This window comes from Canis lupus, chromosome 14 (genome assembly GCF_048164855.1).
Source record: "Canis lupus baileyi chromosome 14, mCanLup2.hap1, whole genome shotgun sequence".
NCBI classification, from domain to species: Eukaryota; Metazoa; Chordata; class Mammalia; order Carnivora; family Canidae; genus Canis; species Canis lupus.
This window is the reverse complement of record NC_132851.1, coordinates 61354520-61374813: the sequence shown is the minus strand read 5'-3', so window position 1 is coordinate 61374813 and position 20294 is coordinate 61354520.

Genomic DNA, 20294 nt, shown 5'->3' with positions numbered 1-20294 from the left:
AAAAAATAAAAGTCCTTCATGAGAGTATAATCTACAGTCACACTTCAGGAAAATGACTACAAAGCAATGCTTATAGATCCTCTGGTGTCCTGTGGAGACCTGATGGCTGAACTGCTTGCGGCTTCTTTTGTGATCACTTTAAGAGCCTCTGTAGGAAGCATGAAGGAAAAATATTGTGGGAAACTTCTAGCTCTGTCTTCCTATGTATCTGTTCACACAACGGGACTAACAGACAGAATGACCCTTCTGGAAAGAATGAAAAATACAATGCTTTCTATTTTCTTTTACTTCTGGATCCAGGATTAATGATATTCATTTTGGTGAACTGTTTTATAGTGAAACATTAGCTAAAAGACTTTGTTTTCACTTTAAACTTATCAGAAGAAATTAGAAAGATGTAACTGAAATCTAGATTAATAAAGGAATACATTAGAAAACCCCTGTCTTCTATTTTAACTCTGCAAGTGATAGCAATGAACTGGTTATCAAAAACTAAGTGAGAATGGAGACAAGAAATCTCTTGCCATGGTTACTCTTTACAGTTATCCAGTCATTTCCCATAGGATACCTTCATACTTGTTAAATTCATACCCAAAACAATACAACACATACGCAAAATAATTAATCCTCTGAAAGATGGATTGTTTGTCATATTTAGATATGACATATAAGTCCAGTAGCAGAAGTTTTCATATTGGAAGAAATTGTTGATATTCTTGGTAAAAATAGTATTTATTCAAAGAGTAAGATAACCTACTTACTGACACCAGTAATAAACTGAAATATGTTAACATTAACAACAAGAATAACAAAGAGATTTAATTTGCCTGAATCTGCTCCAAAAATTATTGATAATTGGGGATAATTATACTCAATCTTATATCATTCCTATTGAAACAGAGTCCTCACCATTTTTGTCTCTCTCATAAATTTAAGATGAAAATCCTATTTGGAAAGTTTCATTGTGACTGGTCATTGAAAATTTTCCTAGAATGCTTTATATTTCTTGGAGATAGTTCCACAAAGAATAAAAAATCTAAAAAAAGTGATTAGAAAACTAAAAAATTGTTTCTTAGCAGTAAAAGAGAGATTTTTTTTACTTACCTGATATACATTTATTCTCTCTTTTATTTTCTTGCCTTTTCTGATAAAAATGGCTTTTTTTTTTTTGCAATATTCCTAAATGATTCAGTATGATCTGAATCATTTAACTCAGACAGGCTTCCACTTAAACTATCTTTGAGTAGTATGCACAGATATGAACTAACAAACAAAGGTTCACATTAGATAGAATATATTATATAATTCACTGAATATCTAGTTTCAAAGGAACTCACTTCAAAAATTCTTAGATTTGGACATGATTTGAATTTAAGTGCACTGATTTGTTATAATTAATTAATTTAATAATCACTACACATTACTATATAGATTTAGGTAAAAAATACAAGTCTTGGCCTCCAGTCTACCTTCAGAGAGAAAGAGATAGAACTATAAGTTCTATAGGTCACTGTCACACTTTGGTAAAATAGGATTATGAGGGAAGACCTCTGGAAGGACTTAAGTTGATAGCAAGAGGACAGAAGTATTATCAAAGAAGTCGAGGAGAAAAGAGCATCATCCATTAAGCAAAAATGCAGTCTGGCCATGCTTTAGACAAGTCCCCAAGAATTCTTTAATATTACAAAGTATCTTACTTGGCTCACTGGGTAGCTTAAAATAGTAAATTCATTTGACAATGATACCTAATTGGTAGCTAAAATTTGGCAAAAATTTAATTATACATATTTTATAGACTTATCTATCATGATTATAACTCAGTTGTATGTGAATAATATAACTAAGAGAAAAGGGATATTGGTCAATTTTATTTTATTGTTTTATGTCTGTATTTCTTTATGTTTAACATTTTGAATGAGAGTTACAAAATCATTTTCAGGCTTTTTCATACTTAAATTCACTTTCATTCTTTCCTCTCATTCTCTACTAGTTATTGTAAACCACTATTCTGAATATAGAATTTTCCTAATTGCTATGAGTACTATCTTTCTAAAATGAAGTCCAAGGTCATATAAACTAACTCACCTGGTGGGAGTGGGGTGGGGAATTAAGTGAAACAAGAGAATGATTAATAGAAAACAATTACTGAGGGGTTCATAGTTAAGGCAGGATTTGAGTCACAGGGAAGTAGGTATCTAAAGGGCAAAAACATATTAACCCAGAAGCTAAGAGATGGAGTTCTAATCTAATTTCTGGCAGTCACCAAGTGTCCTTGGGCAAAGCTTATATTATTATCAAGTTGTAGACATTGGACTGTAGACCTTGGAAATTATTTCAAACATTAAAAAGGGATGACTTTAAAATGAGGCTTTTCTCCCTTGGCTGTTGAGTCACCACCAACTGTGATTAGAATCCTGAAGTAGGCAGTATTCTCATCTTAGTCTCTTTCTCTTAGTTACATGTTTTTTGTTTGATTGTGGGTTTTTCTGTTTTTTGTTTGTTTTGGTAAATAGAAATGATTGACTTAGTTATTTGCAATTAGTCATTCTTCTGCATAAAAATCCTGAAAGTAATACCCAAAATATGTTCCCTTCAAAACACATCAGCTAAAGGCAGCAGTAAATGTGTGATAATCATAGCATGTACCTGTAAACCTCACATTCTAAAAAGAGGGTCATCATGAATTTGAATTACTCAGGAAGTTCTTACTAATAAAATAGTGGCCCATCAACTGAATTGATGAGATATAATTCAGAAGGATAAAGTAGACTGATACTGATGGGATCTTACAACATGAATGATCCTCAAATTATAACATGCAGATGGGCATGCACAAATCCCTGACTAGGAAACTAGAAACCATTGAGAGCTGACTTGGTATAGATATTACAGAGCTAATCTATTATCTACCACTCAGTTGAAGAAAAAAGTGAGTGGCAAATTATTTATAGTTTGGAGCTGTGGTTAAACTTTTGGTTTATTTTCTTTTTTAAATTTAATTTTATTTAACTCCATGAGAATGAAGATACAATCGTTCAAAATCTTTGGGATACAGCAAAAGCAGTCCTGAGGGGGAAATACATCGCAATACAAGCATTCATCCAAAAACTGGAAAGAACTCAAATACAAAAGCTAACCTTACTCCTAAAGGAGCTAGAGAAAAAACAACAAATAAGATCCTACACCCAGCAGAAGAAGAGAGTTAATAAAGATTCTAGCAGAACTCAACGAAATCGAGACCAGAAGAACTGTGGAACAGATCAATAAAACCAGGAGTTGGTTCTTTGAAAGAATTAACAAGATAGATAAACCATTAGCCAGCCTTATTAAAAAGAAGAGAGAGAAGACTCAAATTAATAAAGTCATGAATGAGAAAGGAGAGATCACTACCAACACCAAGGAAATACAAACGATTTTAAAAACATATTATGAACAGCTCTACAGCAATAAATTAGGCAATCTAGAAGAAATGGACGCATTTCTGGAATGCTACAAACTACCAAAACTGGAACTGGAAGAAATAGAAAACCTGAACAGGCCAATAACCAGGGAAGAAATTGAAGCAGTCATCAAAAACCTCCCAAGACACAAGAGTCCAGGGCCAGATGGCTTCCCAGGGGAATTCTATCAGACGTTTAAAGAAGAAACCATACCTATTCTCCTAAAGCTGTTTGGAAAGATAGAAAGAGATGGAGTACTTCCAAATTCGTTCTATGAGGCCAGCATCATCTTAATTCCAAAACCAGACAAAGACCTCACCAAAAAGGAGAATTACAGACCAATATCCCTGATGAACATGGATGCAAAAATTCTCAACAAGATCCTGGCCAATAGGATCTAACAATACATTACGAAAATTATTCACCATGACCAAGTAGGACTTATTCCTGGAACACAAGGCTGGTTCAACACTCGTAATTTTATTTAACTCCAATTAATTAACATATAGTGTATTATTAGTTTTAGAGGTAGAGTTCAGTGATTCATCCATTGATTATGAGATGCAATGCTCAATACATCGTGTGCCCTCATTAATGCCTCTCACGCACTTACCTCATCCCCCCACCCCACTCCCCTCCAGTAACCCTCAGTTTGTTTCCTATGGTTAAGAGTCTCTCTTGGTGTGTCTCCTCTGATTTCATCTTGTTTTATATTTCGCTCCTGTTCCACCATGTTCCTCTATTTTGTTTCCTAAATTCTACATAAAAATGAAATCATATGATAGTTGTCTTTCTTTGATTGGCTTATTTCGCTTAGCATAATACCCTCCAGTTACATCCATGTTGCTGTAAATGGCAAGATTTCATTTTTCTTGATGCTGAATAATATTCCATTGTGTGTGTGTATGTGCATATATATATATATGTATATACACACACACACACCTATTCTTTATCCATTTATCTGTCGATGAACATCTCCACAGTTTGGCTATTATGGACATTGCTGCTATAAACATTGGAGTACAGGTGCCACTTAAGATCACTGTATTTGTATCCTTGGGATAAATACCTAGTAGTGCAATTTCTGGGTCATAGGGTAGCTCTATTTTTAACTTCTTGAGGAACCTCCATCTTGTTTTCCAGAGTGGCTGTATTGGCCTGAATTCCCACCAGCAGTGTAAAAGGGTTCTCCTTTTTCCATATGATTCCCAACATTTGTTGTTTCCTTACATATTCACTTTAGCCATTCTGATTGGTGTGGACTGGTATCTTATTGTGGTTTTGACTTGTATTTCCCTGATGATGAGTGATGTGAAGCATTTTTTCATGTGACTGTTTGCCATGTGTAGGTCTTCTTTGGAGAAATATCTGTTCATGTCTTCTGCCCATTTCTTAACCAGATTATTTGTTCTTTGAATGTTGAGTTTGATAAATTCTTTATAGATCGTGGATACGAGCCCTTTGTCTCATAAGACATTTGCAAATTTCTTCTCCTATTCTCTCGGTTGTCTTTTGGTTTTGTTGACTGTTTCCTTTGCTTTGCAGAAGCTTTTTATCTTGATGAAGTCCCAATAGTTCTTTTTTGCTTTTGTTTCCCTTGCCTTTAGAGACATGTCTGGGAAGAAGTTGCTTCAGCTAAGGTTGAAGAGGTTGCTGTCTGTGTTCTCCTCCAGGATTTTTGTGGATTCTTGTCTCACACTTTAGGAATCTCATCCATTTTGAGTCTATTTTTGTGTATGGTGAAAGGAAATGGTCTAGTTTCATTCTTCTGCATGTGGCTGTTCAATATTCCTGAAACCTTTTGTTGAAAAGACTGCCTTTCCCATTGGATATTCTGTCCTGCTTTGTCACAGATTAGTTGACTGTAGAGTTGAAGATCCATTTCTGGGTTCTCTTTTCTGTTCCATTGATCGATGTGTCTGTTATTCTGCCAGTACCATACTGTCTTGATGATCACAGCTTTGTAATAGAGCTTGAAGACTGGAATTGTGATGCCACCACTTTTAGTTTTCTTTTTCAACAGTCGTCTGGCTATTTGGGGTCTTTTCTGGTTCCATACCAATTTTAGGATTATTTCTTCTAAGCCTGTGAAAAAATGTTGATGGTATTTTGATAGGGATTGCATTGAATATATAGATTGCTCTAGGTAGCATAGACATTTTTAATGATATTGTTCTTCCCATCCTTGAGTATGGAATGTCTTTCCATTTCCTTGTCTCCTCAATTTTTTTCATGAGTGTTCTATAGTTTCAGAGTGCAGATCCTTTGCCTCTTTGGTTAGGGTTATTCCTAGGTATCTTATGCTTGGGTGCGATTGTAAATGGGATTAATTCCTTAATTTTATATTCTGTCACTTTGCTGAATCCATGTATGAGTTCTAGCAATTTGGGGGTGAAGTCTTCTGGGTTTTCCACATAAAATATCATGTTATTTGCAAAGATTGAAACTTTGACATTTCCTTGCTAATTTGGATGTCTCATATTTCTTTTTGTTGTCTGATTGCTGAGACTAGGATTTATAGACCTATATCCAACAACAGTGGTGAGAATAGACATCCCTGTCATGTTCCTGACCTTCGGAGGAATATGGAGTTCTCAGATTTTCCCCCACTGAGATTGATATTCACTTTGGGCTTTTCATATGTGGCTTTTATAATATTGAGGTCTGTTCCCTGTATCCCTACACTGTGAAAAGTTTAATCAAGAAGGGATGCTGTACTTTGTCAAATGCTTTTTCTGCATCTATTGAGAGGATTGAATAATTCTTGTCCTTTCTTTTATTAATGTATTGTATCATATTGATTGGCAAATGTTGAACCGCTCTTTTAGCCTGGGAATAAATCCCATTTGGTTGTGGTGAATAATCCTTTTAATGTCCTGGTGGATCCTATTGGTTAGTATCTTGGTGAGAATTATGGCATTCACGTTCATAAGGGATATTGTTCTATAATTCTTTTTGGTGGGGTCTTTGTCTGGTTTGGGGATCAAAGTAATGCTGACCTCATAGAAAGAGTTAGAAGTTATCCTTCCATTTCTATTTTTTGAAATAGCTTCAGAAGAATAGGTATTAATTTTTTAAATATGTCATAGAATTACCCTGGAAGGTCATCCACCCTGAACTCTTGTTGGTTGGGAGATTTTTGAATACAGCTTCAATTTCCTTGCTGGTTATGGGTCTGTTTAGGTTTTCTATTTCTTCCTTTTTAAGTTTTGGTAGTTTATACTCTCTAGGAATGGTTCCACTTATTCTGGATTGCCTAATTTATTGGCATATAGTTGCTCATGATATGTTCTTATAATTGCTTGTATTCCCTTATTGTTGGTTGTGATATCTTCTCTTTCATTCACGATTTTATTTATGTTGGGTCCTTCCTATTTTCTTTTTGATAAGTCTGATTAGGGGTTTATTGATCTGATTAACTCTTTCAAAGAACCAGCTTAGTTTTGTTGATCTGTCTTACTGTTCTTTTTTATTTCTATGTCATTTATTACTGTTTTAATCCTTATAGTTCTCTTGCTGGGTTTAGATTTTATTTCCTGTTCTTTCTCCAGATCCTTTAGGAATACATTTATGTTGTGTATTTGAGACTTTTCTTGTTTCTTGAGAAAGGCTTGTATTGCTATATACTTCCCTCTTATGAATGATTTTGCTGCATTCCAAAGATTTTGAACACAACTGTGTTGTCATTTTCATTTGTTTCCATAAATTTTTAAAATTATTCTTTAATTTTCTGGTTGACTCATTGATTCTTTAGTAGGATGCTCTTTAACCTCCATGTTTTTGTGTTACTTGCAAAATACGTCATATGATTGAGCTCAAGTTTTAAAGCACTATGTTCTGAAAATAGGCAGGGAATAATCCCAATCTTTTGGTACTTGTTGAGGCCTCATTTGTGATCCAGTATGTGATCTATTCTGGAGAATGTTCCATATGCATTTGAGAATAATGTGTATTCTGTTGCTTTAAGATAGAAGGCTCTGAATATATCTGTGAAGTCCATCTGGTCCAGCATGTCATTCAGAGCCCTTGTTTACTTGTTAATATTCTGCTTAGATGATCTGTCCATTGCTGTGAGTGGATGCCCAATATTACTGCATTATTATCAATGTGTTTCGTTAATTTTGTTATTAATTCGTTTTTATACTCCCATATTTGGGGCATAGTTGTTTACAATTGTTAGATCTTCTTATTGACTAGACCCTTCGATTATGATATAGTGTCTTTCTTCATTTCCTATTACAGTCTTTGGTTTGGTTTTTTATTTTGTATATTTTTTTATTGGAGTTCAATTTGCCAACATATACTATAACACCCAGTGTTCATCTCATCAAGTGCTACCCAAGTGCCTGTCACCCAGTCACCCCATCCCCCCATCTACCTCCTTTTCCACTACCCCTTGTTCAGTTCCCAGAGTTAGGAGTCTCTCATGTTCTGTCACCCTCTCTGATATTTCCCACTCATTTTCTCTCCTTTCCCCTTTAACCTTTTCACTATTTTTTATATTCCCTGAATGAATGAAACCATATAATAATGTTTGTCCTTCTCCAATTGAATTACCTCACTAAGCATAATACCCTCCAGTTCTATCCACGTCACAGCAAATGGTGGGTATTCATCCTTTCTAATGGCTGAGTAATATTCAGTTGTATACATATACCACAGCTTCTTTTTTTTAAAACAATTTTTTTATTTGTTTCTTATTTTTATTTTATGATAGTCACACAGAGAGAGAGAGAGAGAGAGGCTGAGACACAGGCAGAGAAGCAGGCTCCATGCACCGGGAGCCTGACGTGGGATTCGATCCCGGGTCTCCAGGATCGCGCCCTGGGCCAAAGGCAGGCGCCAAACTGCTGCACCACCCAGGGATCCCTACCACAGCTTCTTTATCCATTCATCTGTCAATGGACATCAAGGCTCCTTTCACAGATTGGCTATTGTGGACATTTCTGCTATAACCATTGGGGTGCAGGTGTGCATCTGTATCTTTGGGGTAAATCCCCAGCAATGCAATTGCTGGGTCATAGGGTACTTTTATGTTTAACTCTTTAAGGACCTCCACACAGTTTTCCAGAGTGGCTGCACCAGTTCACATTCCTACCAACAGTGCAAGAGGGTTCCCCTTTCTCCACATCCTCTCCAACATTTGTTGTTTCCTGTCTTGTTAATTTTCCCCATTCTTACTGGTGTGAGGTGGTATCTCACTGTGGTTTTGATTTGTATTTCCCTGATGGCAAATGATGCAGAGCATTTTCTCATGTGCTTGTTGGCCATGTCTATGTCTTCCTCTGTGAAAATTCTGTTCATGTCTTTTTCCCATTTCATGATTGGGTTTCTTTGCTGTTGAGTTTAATAAGTTCTTTACAGATCTTGGATACTAGCCCTTTATCTGATAGGTCATTTGCAAATATCTTCTCCCATTCTGTAGGTTGCCTTTTAGTTTTGTTGACTGTGCCTGTTACTGTGCAGAAGCTTTTTATCCTGATTAAGTCCCAATAGTTCGGGATCCCTGGGTGGCGCAGCAGTTTGGTGCCTGCCTTTGGCCCGGGGCGCGATCCTGGAGACCCGGGATCAAATCCCACATCGGGCTCCCGGTGCATGGAGCTTGCTTCTCCCTCTGCCTGTGTCTCTGCCTCTCTGTCTCTCTCTCTCTGTGACTATCATAAAAAAAAAGTCCCAATAGTTCATTTTTGCATTTGTTTCCCTTGCCTTCATAGATGTATCTTGCAAGAAGTTGCTGTGGCAAAGTTCAAAAAGGGTGTTGCCTGTGTTCTCCTCTAGGATTTTGGTGGAATCTTGTCTCACATTTAGATCTTTCATCCATTTTGAGTTTATCTTTGTATATGGTATGAGAATGGTCTAGTTTCATTCTTCTGCACGTGGCTGTCCAATTTTCCCAGCACCATTTATTGAAGAGACTGTCCTCTTTCCAGTGGATAGTCTTTCCTGCTTTGTCAAATATTAGTTGACCATAGAGCTGAGGACCCATTTCTGGATTCTCTATTCTGTTCCATTGATTTATGTGTCTGTTTTTGTGCCAGGACCAAACTGTCTGATGATCACAGCTTTGTAATGCAGCTTGAATTCCCTCATTATGATGCCACTGGCTTTGGTTTTCTTCTTCAATATTCCCCTGGCTATTCAGGGTCTTTTCTGATTCCATACAAATCTTAGGATTATTTGTTCCAACTCTCTGAAGAAAGTCCATGGTATTTTGATAGGGATTTTATTGAATGTGTAATTGCCTATAGCATTGACATTTTCAGCATATAGATTTTCCAATCCATGAGCATGGAATATTTTTCCATCTCTTTGTGTCTTCCTCAATTTCTTTCAGAAGTGTTTTGTAGCTCTTTTAGGGTATCAATCCTTTACCTCTTTGGTTAGGTTTATTCCTAGGTATCTTGTGCTTTTGGGTGCAATTGTAAATGGGATTGACTGCTTAATTTCTCTTTCTTCAGTATCATTGTTGGTGTATAGAAATGTCACTGATTTCTGGGCATGGATTTTTTATCCTGCCACATTACCAAATTGCTGTATGAGTTCTAGCAACCTTGGGGTGGAGTTTTTTGGGTTTTCTGCATACAGTATCATGTCATCTGCAAAGAGGGAGAGTTTGACTTCTTCTTTGCCAATTTGAATGCTTTTTATTTCTTTTTGTTGTCTGATTGCTGAGTCTAGGACTTCTAGCACTATGTTGAATAGGAGTGGTGAGAGTGGACATCTCTGTTGTGTTCCTGATCTTAGAAGAAAGGCTCTCAGTTTTTCCCCATTGGGAATGATATTTGCTGTGGGCTTTTCATAGATTGCTTTTCAGATACTGAGGAATGTTCCCTCTATCCCTACACTCTGAAGAGTTTTGATCAGGAATGAATGCTGTATTTTGTCATTGTTTTCTCTGCCTCTAGTGAGGGGATCATATGGTTCTTGTTTTTTCTATTGTTGATATGATCTATCACATTGATTGCTTTACGAGCGTTGAACCAGCCTTGCATCCTGTGGATAAATCTCACTTGACCATGGTGAATAATATTCTTAATATACTGCTGGATCCTATTGGCTACTATCCTATTGAGAATTTTTGCATCCATGTTCTTCAGGGATATTGGTCTATAATTCTCCTTTTTGATGGGGTCTTTGTCTGCTTTTGGAATTAAGGTGATGCTGACTTCATAAAATGAGTTTGGAAGTATTCCATCGCTTTCCATCTTTCGGAACAGCTTTAGTAGAATAGGTATTTTTTCTTCTTTAAACATTTGATAGAATTCCCCTGGGAAGCCATCTGGTCCTGGGCTTTTGTGTCTTGGGAGGTTTCTGATGACTGCTTCAATTTCCTTCCTGGTTATTTTCTTGTTCAGGTTTTCTATGTCTTCCTGTCCAGTTTCAGTAGTTTGTGGTTTTCCAGAAATGTGACCATTTCTTCTGGATTGCCTATGTATTGGCATATAGCTGCTCATAATATTTTTTTTAAATCGTTTGTATTTCCTTAGCATTGGTGGTGATCTCTCCTTTTTCACTCATGATTTTATTAACTTGAGTCTTTTCTCTTTTTAAGAAGGCTGGCTAGGGGTTTATCTATCTTACTAATTCTTTCAAAGAACCAACTTCTGGTTTTGTTGATCTGTTCTCAGTTCTCCTGGTCTCTATTTTATTGAGTTCTTCTTGAATCTTTCTTAACTCTCTTCTGATGATTTTAGGTTTTATTTGCTGTTCTTTCTCCAGTTCCTTTAGGTGTGATGTTAGCTTGTGTATTTGAGTCTTTTTCCGATTTTTTGAGAGATGCTTGTATTGCAATGTGTTTCCCTCTCAGGACTGCTTTTGCTGTATCCCAAAGATTTTGAATGGTTGCATCTTCATTTTCATTAGTTTCCATGAATATTTTTAATTCTTCTTTAATTTCCTGGTTGACTCATTCATCTTTTAACAGGATGGTCTTTAACCTCCACGTGTTTGGGTTTCTTCCAAATTTCTCCTTGTGATTGAGTTCAAGTTTCAAAGCATTGTGGTCTAAAAATATGCAGGGGACAATTCCAACCTTTTGGTATCAGTTAAGATCTGATTTGTGACGCGGTATGTGGTCTATTCTGGAGAAAGTTCCATGTGAATTTGAGAAGAATGTGTATTCAGTTGCTTTCGAGGGCAAACTTCTGTATATATCTGTGAAATCCATCTGGTCCAGTGTATCATTTAAAGCCCTTGTTTCTTTGGAGATGTTGTGCTTAAAATATATGTCATTTGCATAAAGTGTTGTGTTGAAGTCTCCTACCATTTGTATATTGTTATCTAAGTATGTCTTTACTTTGGTTATTAATTGATTGACATACTTGGCAGCTTCCACAGTAGGGGCATAAATATTCATGACTGTTAGATCTTGTTGGATAGACCCATTAAAGTATGATATAGTGTCCCTCTTCATCTCTTACTACAGTCTTTGGAATAAACTTTCATTTATCTGATATGAGGATTGCTATCCCAGCTTTCTTTTGAAGACCATTTGAATGGTAAATGCTTCTCCAACCTTTCATTTTCAGCTGTAGGTGTCCTTAGGTCTAAAATGAGTCTGTTGTAGACAGCAAATAGATGGGCCTTGCTTTTTTATCCAGTCTGAAACCCTGGGTCTTTTGATGGGGTCATTAAGCCTATTCACGTTGAGAGTTACCATTGAAAGATATGAATTTAGTGTCATCATAATACCTATTCAGTCCCTGTTTTTGTGGATTATTTCTTTGGGCTTCCTCTTTCTTTTACAGAGTCCCCATTAGTATTTCTTGCAGAGCCGGTTTGGTGGTCACATATTCTTTCAGTTTCTGCCTATCTTGGAAGCTCTTTATCTCTCCATCTATTCTGAATGAGAGCCTTGCTGGATAATTTATTCTTGGCTGTAGGTTCTTCTCATTTAGGGCCCTGAATATATCCTGCCAGCCCTTTCTGGGCTGCCAGGTCTCTGTGGAGAGGTCTGCTGTTAATCTAATATTTCTCCCCATGTAAGTTAGGGATCTCTTGTCTCTCTGCTTTAAGGATTTTCTCTTTATCTTTGGAATTTTCAAGTTTCACTATTAAATGTCGAGGTGTTGAATGGTTTTTATTTATATTGGGGGGGGGGTCCTCTCTATCTCCTGGATATGGATGCCTGTTTCCCTACCAAATTAGGGAAGTTCTCAGCTATGATTTGTTCAAATATGCTTTCTGGTCCTCTGTCCCTCCGCCCTCTGGAACCCCAATCAAACATTCATTTTTCCTTCTATGACTATCACTTATTTCCTTTAACCTTTACTCATGGTCTTTTAATTGTTTTTCTTTTTTTTTTTTTTTCCTCAGCTTCCTTCTTTGCCATCAACTTGTCCTCTATGTCACTCATTCTTTCTTCCACCTCATTAACCCTCATCATTAGGACCTCCAGTTTGGATTGCATCTCATTTAGTTGATTTTTAATGTCAGCCTGATTAGATCTAAATTCTGCAGTCATGAAATCTCTTGAATCCCTTTGATTTTTTCCAGAGCCACTAGTAGTTTTATAATTGTGCTTCTGAATGGCTGTCTGACATCAAATTGTAATCCAAATTCTGTAACTCTGTGGCAGAGAGTACTGTTTCTGATTGTTTCTTTTGTGGTGAGTTCTTCTTTCTAGTCATTTTGCTCTGTGCAGAGTGCTGTATGAGCAGGCTCAGTCAAGAATATCAACACAATATAAGTAAATTTCACCCTAGATGATTCTGCTGAGGTCAGAGACCAGAAATTGAAAACAAAGATCAGAATGAAATAAAACAAAAGGACCACTAAAGTGAAAAACAAATGTTAAAACAAAGTAGTAAAAAATAAAAGACCAAGAATCCCAAAGAAGAGGGGGGAAAAAAAGGAGAAAAAAAAGGCGGGGTTACTAGGAGATGGTGGAGTGAAGAAGTTGTAGTGGAGGGAGATTGTAGTCTACCTGAGGGGTTCTAGAGGGTAATCCTCTTGTTTCTGAGTATATTAAGTTTGGGACTTAATAGCATAGAAGATGCTCAGTCTCAAATTTATATAAACTGGAAATACTTATAGAAGGCCCTACCATTGACCACCAAGGCATAAATGAGATAAAAGAGGGGGGCAGAATGGGAATGAGGAATCTCACAGAATGAACCAGCATGGCATACCACTTAGTTCTGGGTGCATGCTGGTCATGTTTTAGAAGTATTAACTTCCACCATTGTAGAACAAAATGAGGCAGAATAGAAAAAATTTTGAAATTTAAATTTCAAAGTTTGATATAAAATTAAATATATAAAATATAAATTTAAATTTAAAGTTTGATATAAAAATGAGTCGTACTGGGAAAAGGAAGAAAAAATATAAAGGAGGGGTACCCTCTGGTTCTATATCCTCGACTTCCCCTGGAGCATTCCAGGGCTGCTCGGCCCAGAACTTGCTCTTCCCCTGTCCTTCCAGCAGGTCTTTCTGGGGGAGGGGCCACTGTGCTGGTTCTCAGGTGTGTGCACCTGGGGGAGTTGCTTACCCCCGCTGGGTGCCAAGCTCCGTGGGAACTGTTTCTCTCTCTCTCTTTTTTTTAAATATTTTATTTATAATTTGTGAGAGACAGAGACAGAGAAAGAGAGGCAGACACAGGCAGAGGGAGAAGCAGGCTGCATGCAGAGAGCCAGATGTGGGACTCAATCCTGGAACTCCGGTATCACGCCCCAGGCCAAGGCAGGCACCAAACCGCTGAGCCACCCAGAGTAAACAGGTGTTAACCCCGTGAGGCCCCTGTTCCCTGGCGCCCCTGCTCCGTCCCAGGCACAGGGTGACCCCAGGAGGGACACCACCACTGGCGGCGGCCAGGTCCCCAGCCCTGGAGTCAGCTCCCCAGGAACCACCGCAGTCTCCTGGTCGGCAGGGTCCTGGGAGCTCCCAGGGCGGGGGGCGCTGCCCTGCACAGCTGGGGGCCCCGGGGCAGGAGCGTCCTCGCTGTCCTGGGCCCTCCCCGCCTCCGCCTGTCCCGGGGGGAGCAGGAGCCCGGCCGTGTCCCGGCGCCCTGGGATCAGGGCCCACGCCAATGGGGGGGGGCTGCACCGAAGGCAGCAGGTGCAGCCCCCACCACCCCAGCCCCGAGCCCCCGCCCGACCCGGCTTCTCCCCGAGGCCCCCCCAGCCCCCGCCCGACCCCCGGCTTCTCCCCGAGGCCCCCCCAGCCCCCGCCCGACCCCCGGCTTCTCCCCGAGGCCCCCCCAGCCCCCTCCCGACCCCGGCTCCTCCCCGAGGCCCCCCCAGCCCCCGCCCGACTCCCGGCTTCTCCCCGAGGCCCCCCCATCCCCCCCGACCCCCGGCTTCTCCCCGAGGCCCCCCCAGCCCCCGCCCGACCCCCGGCTTCTCCCCGAGGCCCCCCCAGCCCCCGCCCGACTCCCGGCTTCTCCCCGAGGCCCCCCCAGCCCCCGCCCGACTCCCGGCTTCTCCCCGAGGCCCCCCCGAGCCCCCCCACGACCCCCGGCTTCTCCCCGAGGCCCCCCCAGCCCCCGCCCGACCCCCGGCTTCTCCCCGAGGCTCCCCATCCCCCGCCCGACTCCCGGCTTCTCCCCGAGGCCCCCCCGAGCCCCCCCCCGACCCCCGGCTTCTCCCCGAGGCCCCCCATCCCCCCCCGACCCCCGGTTTCTCCCCGAGGCCCCCCCAGCCCCCGCCCGACCCCCGGCTTCTCCCCGAGGCCCCCCATCCCCCCCGCCCGACCCCCGGCTTCTCCCCGAGGCCCCCCCATCCCCCCCCCCGACCCCCGGCTTCTCCCCGAGGCCCCCCCAGCCCCCGCCCGACCCCCGGCTTCTCCCCGAGGCCCCCCCAGCCCCCGCCCGACCCCCGGCTTCTCCCCGAGGCCCCCCCAGCCCCCGCCCGACCCCCGGCTTCTCCCCGAGGCCCCCCCAGCCCCCGCCCGACCCCCGGCTTCTCCCCGAGGCCCCCCGAGCCCCAGCCCGACCCCCGGCTTCTCCCCGAGGGCCCCCCATCCCCCCCCCGACCCCCGGCTTCTCCCCGAGGCCCCCCCAGCCCCCCCGACCCCCGGCTTCTCCCCGAGGCCCCCCCATCTCCCCCGACCCCCGGCTTCTCCCCGAGGCCCCCCAGCCCCCGCCCTCTCCCAGCTCGGCCGCGGGGTGCAGCCTCTCCCCGGGCCCCCTCCTCTGAGTGACCCTGGGAGCCTGGAGGCCCCGCGGCCCCTCCCGGTCCTGCCCGAGGTCCCTGCGAGCGCTTCTCCTTCTCCGCGGAGGAATCGGGGGTCGGTGAGGTTCCCGCTGCTCCGGGCGGGGCTCCCCTGTCCCGGGGGCTCTCCCGGGGCCTCAGCCCGGCTCCCCGCGGCCCCTCCCCCACTGGTTCTTTTTTGTTTTTTTTTCCACCTTCCTACCTTGTCAGAAGCGCAAACCCCTCTCTCTGTAGTGTTCCAGCTGTTCTCTCTGTAAATCTCAGGTCGGATTTGTAGGAGTTCAGGATGGTTTGAAAGTTATCCAGGTGAGTTCATGGGGCCAGGTGAGGTGAGGACCCCACTCCTCTGCCATCTTGCCCTGCCCCACAGTCTTTGATTTAAAGTCTAATTTGTGTCCTCTAAGGATTGCTATCCCAGCTTTCTTTTTATGTTCATTAGCATGATAAATTGTTCTCCACTCCGTGAATTTCAATCTATAGGTGTCTTTGGATTTAAGATGAGTTTCTTGTAGAGAGCATGTCAATGGATCTTAGTTTTTTTAACCAACCTGATGCCTATGTGTTTTTATTGGAGCATTTAGCCCTTTATGTTCAGAATAACTATTGAAAGATATGAATTTAGTGCCATTGTATTTTCTGTAAAGTCACTGTTTCTATATATTGTCTCTGTTCCTTCCTGGTATATGTTCCTTTGAGCTCTCTCTTTGCTTAAAGGATCCCTTTTAATATTTCTTGCAGGGCTGGTTTAGTGGTCACAAATTCTTTTAGTTCTATTTGTTCTGGAAGCTTTTTATCTCTTCTATTTTAAATGAGGTCCTAGATGGATATAGTGTTATTGGCTGCATATTTTTCTCATTTAGCCCCCAGTAACTTCTGGTCTGCCAGGTATTTGTGGATTGGTATGCTTCCAGTCTTATGTTTTTACCCTTGTAGCTTAAGGACTTCTTGTCCTGAGCTGCTTTAAGGATTTTCTCTTTGTCTCTGAAATTCATAAGCTTGTGTATTATATGTCAAGGTATTGACCTATTCTTATGGATTTTGACAGAGGTTCTCTATACCTCCTGGACTTGAATGCTTGTTTTCTTTCCCAGATTATGAATGTTTTCAGCTATAATTTGCCCAAATATGCCTCTGTCCCTCCTTTCTTCTTCCTCTGGGACCCCAGTTATTCTAATATTGTTTCACTTTATGGTATCACTCATCTCTCAAATTCTTCCATTATCATCCAGTAATTGTTTATCTTTTTCTCAGTTTCTTTATTCTTCATCATTTTGTCTTCTGTATCACTGATTCTGTCTTCTACCTCATTCATCCTAGCAATCAGAGCCTCCATTTTTTAGTGCATGTCATTAATAGCCTTTTTTTATTTCAAGCTGATTAGATTTTAGTTCTTTTATTTTTCCAGAAAGGGATTCTCTAGTGTCTTCTATGCTTTTTTGAAGCTCAGCTAGTATCTTTATAATCATTATTCTGAATTCTAGTTCTGACATTTTACTTATATTCATATTGATTAAGTTCCTGGCAGTGAGCACTGCTTCTTATTCTCTTTTTTGATGTGAGTTCTTCTGTCTTGTCATTCTGCTCAGAGAATAGGTGAACAAGAGAACAAAATACAAAAATAGCACGAATGATCCAAGAAAAAGAGTACAGATCAGAAGAGAGTAGAAACCAGAAAAAAAAAAAAAAAGGAAAGAATATAATCAAACAGGTGAACAGAACAGAGCAATACACTAGATCCTGGATGTATTTGTCTCTTTGTTAGAAGAAACTAGATCCCAAAATAGAAAAGAAAAACATATATATACAAAAATAAAATTGAATACAATGAAAGGAAGCCAAAAATGAAAAATATATATTAAATATAAATGTAAAAATGAAAATTAAGAAGATTTTTTAAAAGATGATAAAGTAAGAAATTAGTTGAAAAAGAAAAAAAAATTAAATTGAAAGACTAAAGAGTCATGAAGAAAAAAATGCAAATTCTATATATTTTCCCCTAACGCTAGAGTTTTGCTGTTCTATGTGATCAGTAAACTTGATATTAGCCAGAAGTTCCTGTTGGTCTTTTGGGGGAGGGGCCTGTTACGCTGATTCCCAGGTGTCTTTGCCCTGGGAGGAGCTACACTGCCCTTGTCAGAGGCCTCAGCTCAGTGTAAGCAGCTCTGGAGCTGGGGCAGAGGTGAAAATGGCAGTGCTTTGATCTCTAGCCCAGGAGCTGAAAGTTCATGCTCCCTACCCCTCAGAGTGCCTTCACAGAAAGAGACTCTTGCCTCCTTGGTTTTCATCCACACTCTCTGTTCACCCAGCCTGTGACCAAGCATTTTTATATCAGGCAGACAAGCCTACTTCAAGGCTCCAATCTTTGCAGACTCCTCTGGCACACACCTGCACCACTCCTACTGGGGGATGGAAGGGGGTCTTGCCAAGGTCCTACTGCTTGCTGGGCCTCTGCTCTGGGAGTGGTCTCCTGATCCTGACATGGTTCACAGCTTATGGCAACACCAAGCTGAGAGCCTGATCCTGGGCTCCCTGATGGCAACCAGATTCCCTACTCTGATGCCTGGCAATGCTGCCACACTCAGGCACCCCCAGTCTGCTTGTGACCTCAAGGACCCTGAGACCACACTGTCCCACCTAGGATTCTGTCTCCGCTTTGCTGCCTGAGTACCTTTCAGGTCGAGATATCCCTCACTGGAGCAGACTTCTAAAAGTTCTGATTTTGTGCTTCACTGCTGTATTAAAAATATCTTCCACATCTTTGGTTATATATTAAGATTTGATCCATTGCAGTTGACCATAAAAAGCAGAAGCCTACATTCATTTAGTGTTTCTAATTAATTAGAGCTTCCTAAAATTAAAAGGCAATTGAAATGCTAATTATAAACAAGATACTTGATTGAACAGTGGAATATCAGCATCATTCTTATCTAAAATAAAAAGGAAGGGATGCCTGGGTGGCTCAGGATGTGATCTCAGAGTCCTGGGATCGAGTCCCACATAGGGGTCCCTGTGGGAAGCCTGCTTCTCCCTCTGCCTGTGTCTCTGCCTCTCTATTTCTGTGTTTCTCATGAATAAATAAATACAATCTTTTAAAAAAAGAAAAAGAAAAAATAAGTAAAAAGAGCTCAGAAGGAAAAGAGCGAGAAAAGATAACCAATCTGACAGATACGGCGAGCATAGCATAAGGTATAAACTTGTCAAATCATGATGTCATGTATCTAAAACTAATGTAACATTGTGTGTCAACTATACTTCAATTTCAAAAATAAATAAATAAATTTAAGTGATAGCAGACAAAATGTATACTTAACAGATGACAAGTGGAAGCTCTTTAAAAAACGTGTTTGTAAACAGTCCCCCTATGTCCTTCAGTGTTTACATCTTTATACTCTTCTCTCAATTGTCATGTAAAATAAGGTGGATAACTTATAAATAACTCTACAACCTTAAAATGTCATTATCCTGCAGTTTTAATTGTGAAATATATGCATTGCCTTCACAGCTTTTATGGAGATACAAAGAAAAGAAACCGGCCACATTAGGAACAAATACCTGGCTCCATGATTGGATACCTTAGAAGTTGGGGAATGGACAAGACGAAAAATTGCTTAACAGTTAATAAATTCAACTAATATTTAACAATTGTTAAGTGCCTCTCATTTTTTAAAAGATTATATGTATTTATTTAAGAGACAGAAAGCACTAGTGGCGGGGGGGGGGGGGCAGAGGGAGAGGGAGAAGCAGACCCCCAGCTGAGCAGGGAGCAGACTGTGGGGCTAGATCTCAGGACCCTGAGATCATGATTTGAGCCAAAGGCAAATGCTTGAATGACTGAGCCACCCCGAAACCCAATGTTTCTCATTTTACCACAATTTCAAATGAGGAAATTAAATATTTGGTCATTAATTTTATGGATTCATACTTGCTATGATTCAGAAAAAATTCCCTTCTTGTTTTCAAGTATCTCATTCCTGTACTTTAGCCTAAAGAAAAGCTTGGATTTCAGCATGACCACTGACTAGCAAGCAAGTCTCATTCTTCCTTTGTCGTTTCCCAAGTATCTTTTTCTTTTAATATTATATTTATTTATTTGAGAGAGAGGCATAAACAGAGAGAGGGGACGAGGGAGAAGGAGAAGCAGATTCCTTGCAGAATGAGGAGCCTGACTGAGGGCTCATTTTTAGGAACCTGAGACCATGACTTGAGACAAAGTCAAATGTTTAACCAAATGTTTAACCAAAGTCAAATGTTTAACCAAATCTTTTCTCAACTGTCTTTACACACTTCCTCTTTGCTTGCTTTCTGACATGGGTACATTAATAACTCCAAAAGTTCTACTCAGAGTATCAGTATTTTCATTTTATAACCTTTAGTGATATGCTGACTCACAATATGGTGATTGCTGGAGAGAAGGAATCCACTGTATGGAGTGATTTATTCTAATTACCAAAGAGAAGTTTAGTTGCTGTTACACAACGGAGGTAAATAGGACTACATCTGGAACCCAGGGGATTCTCTGGAATGTCTCTTTCGCTTCCATGCCAAATTGTAAATGGGATAGGAGAGCTAACAGCAACCAAAGAAGGCAGGCTGACTAAAGACTCAGACCTTCCTGAAATAAACATTTGGGTCACTCCACTAGGTAAAGAACCCAGAGTAGTTTCTGGTTGAAGACAAGGGAAGTATGAGGTGGGTGCTAAAG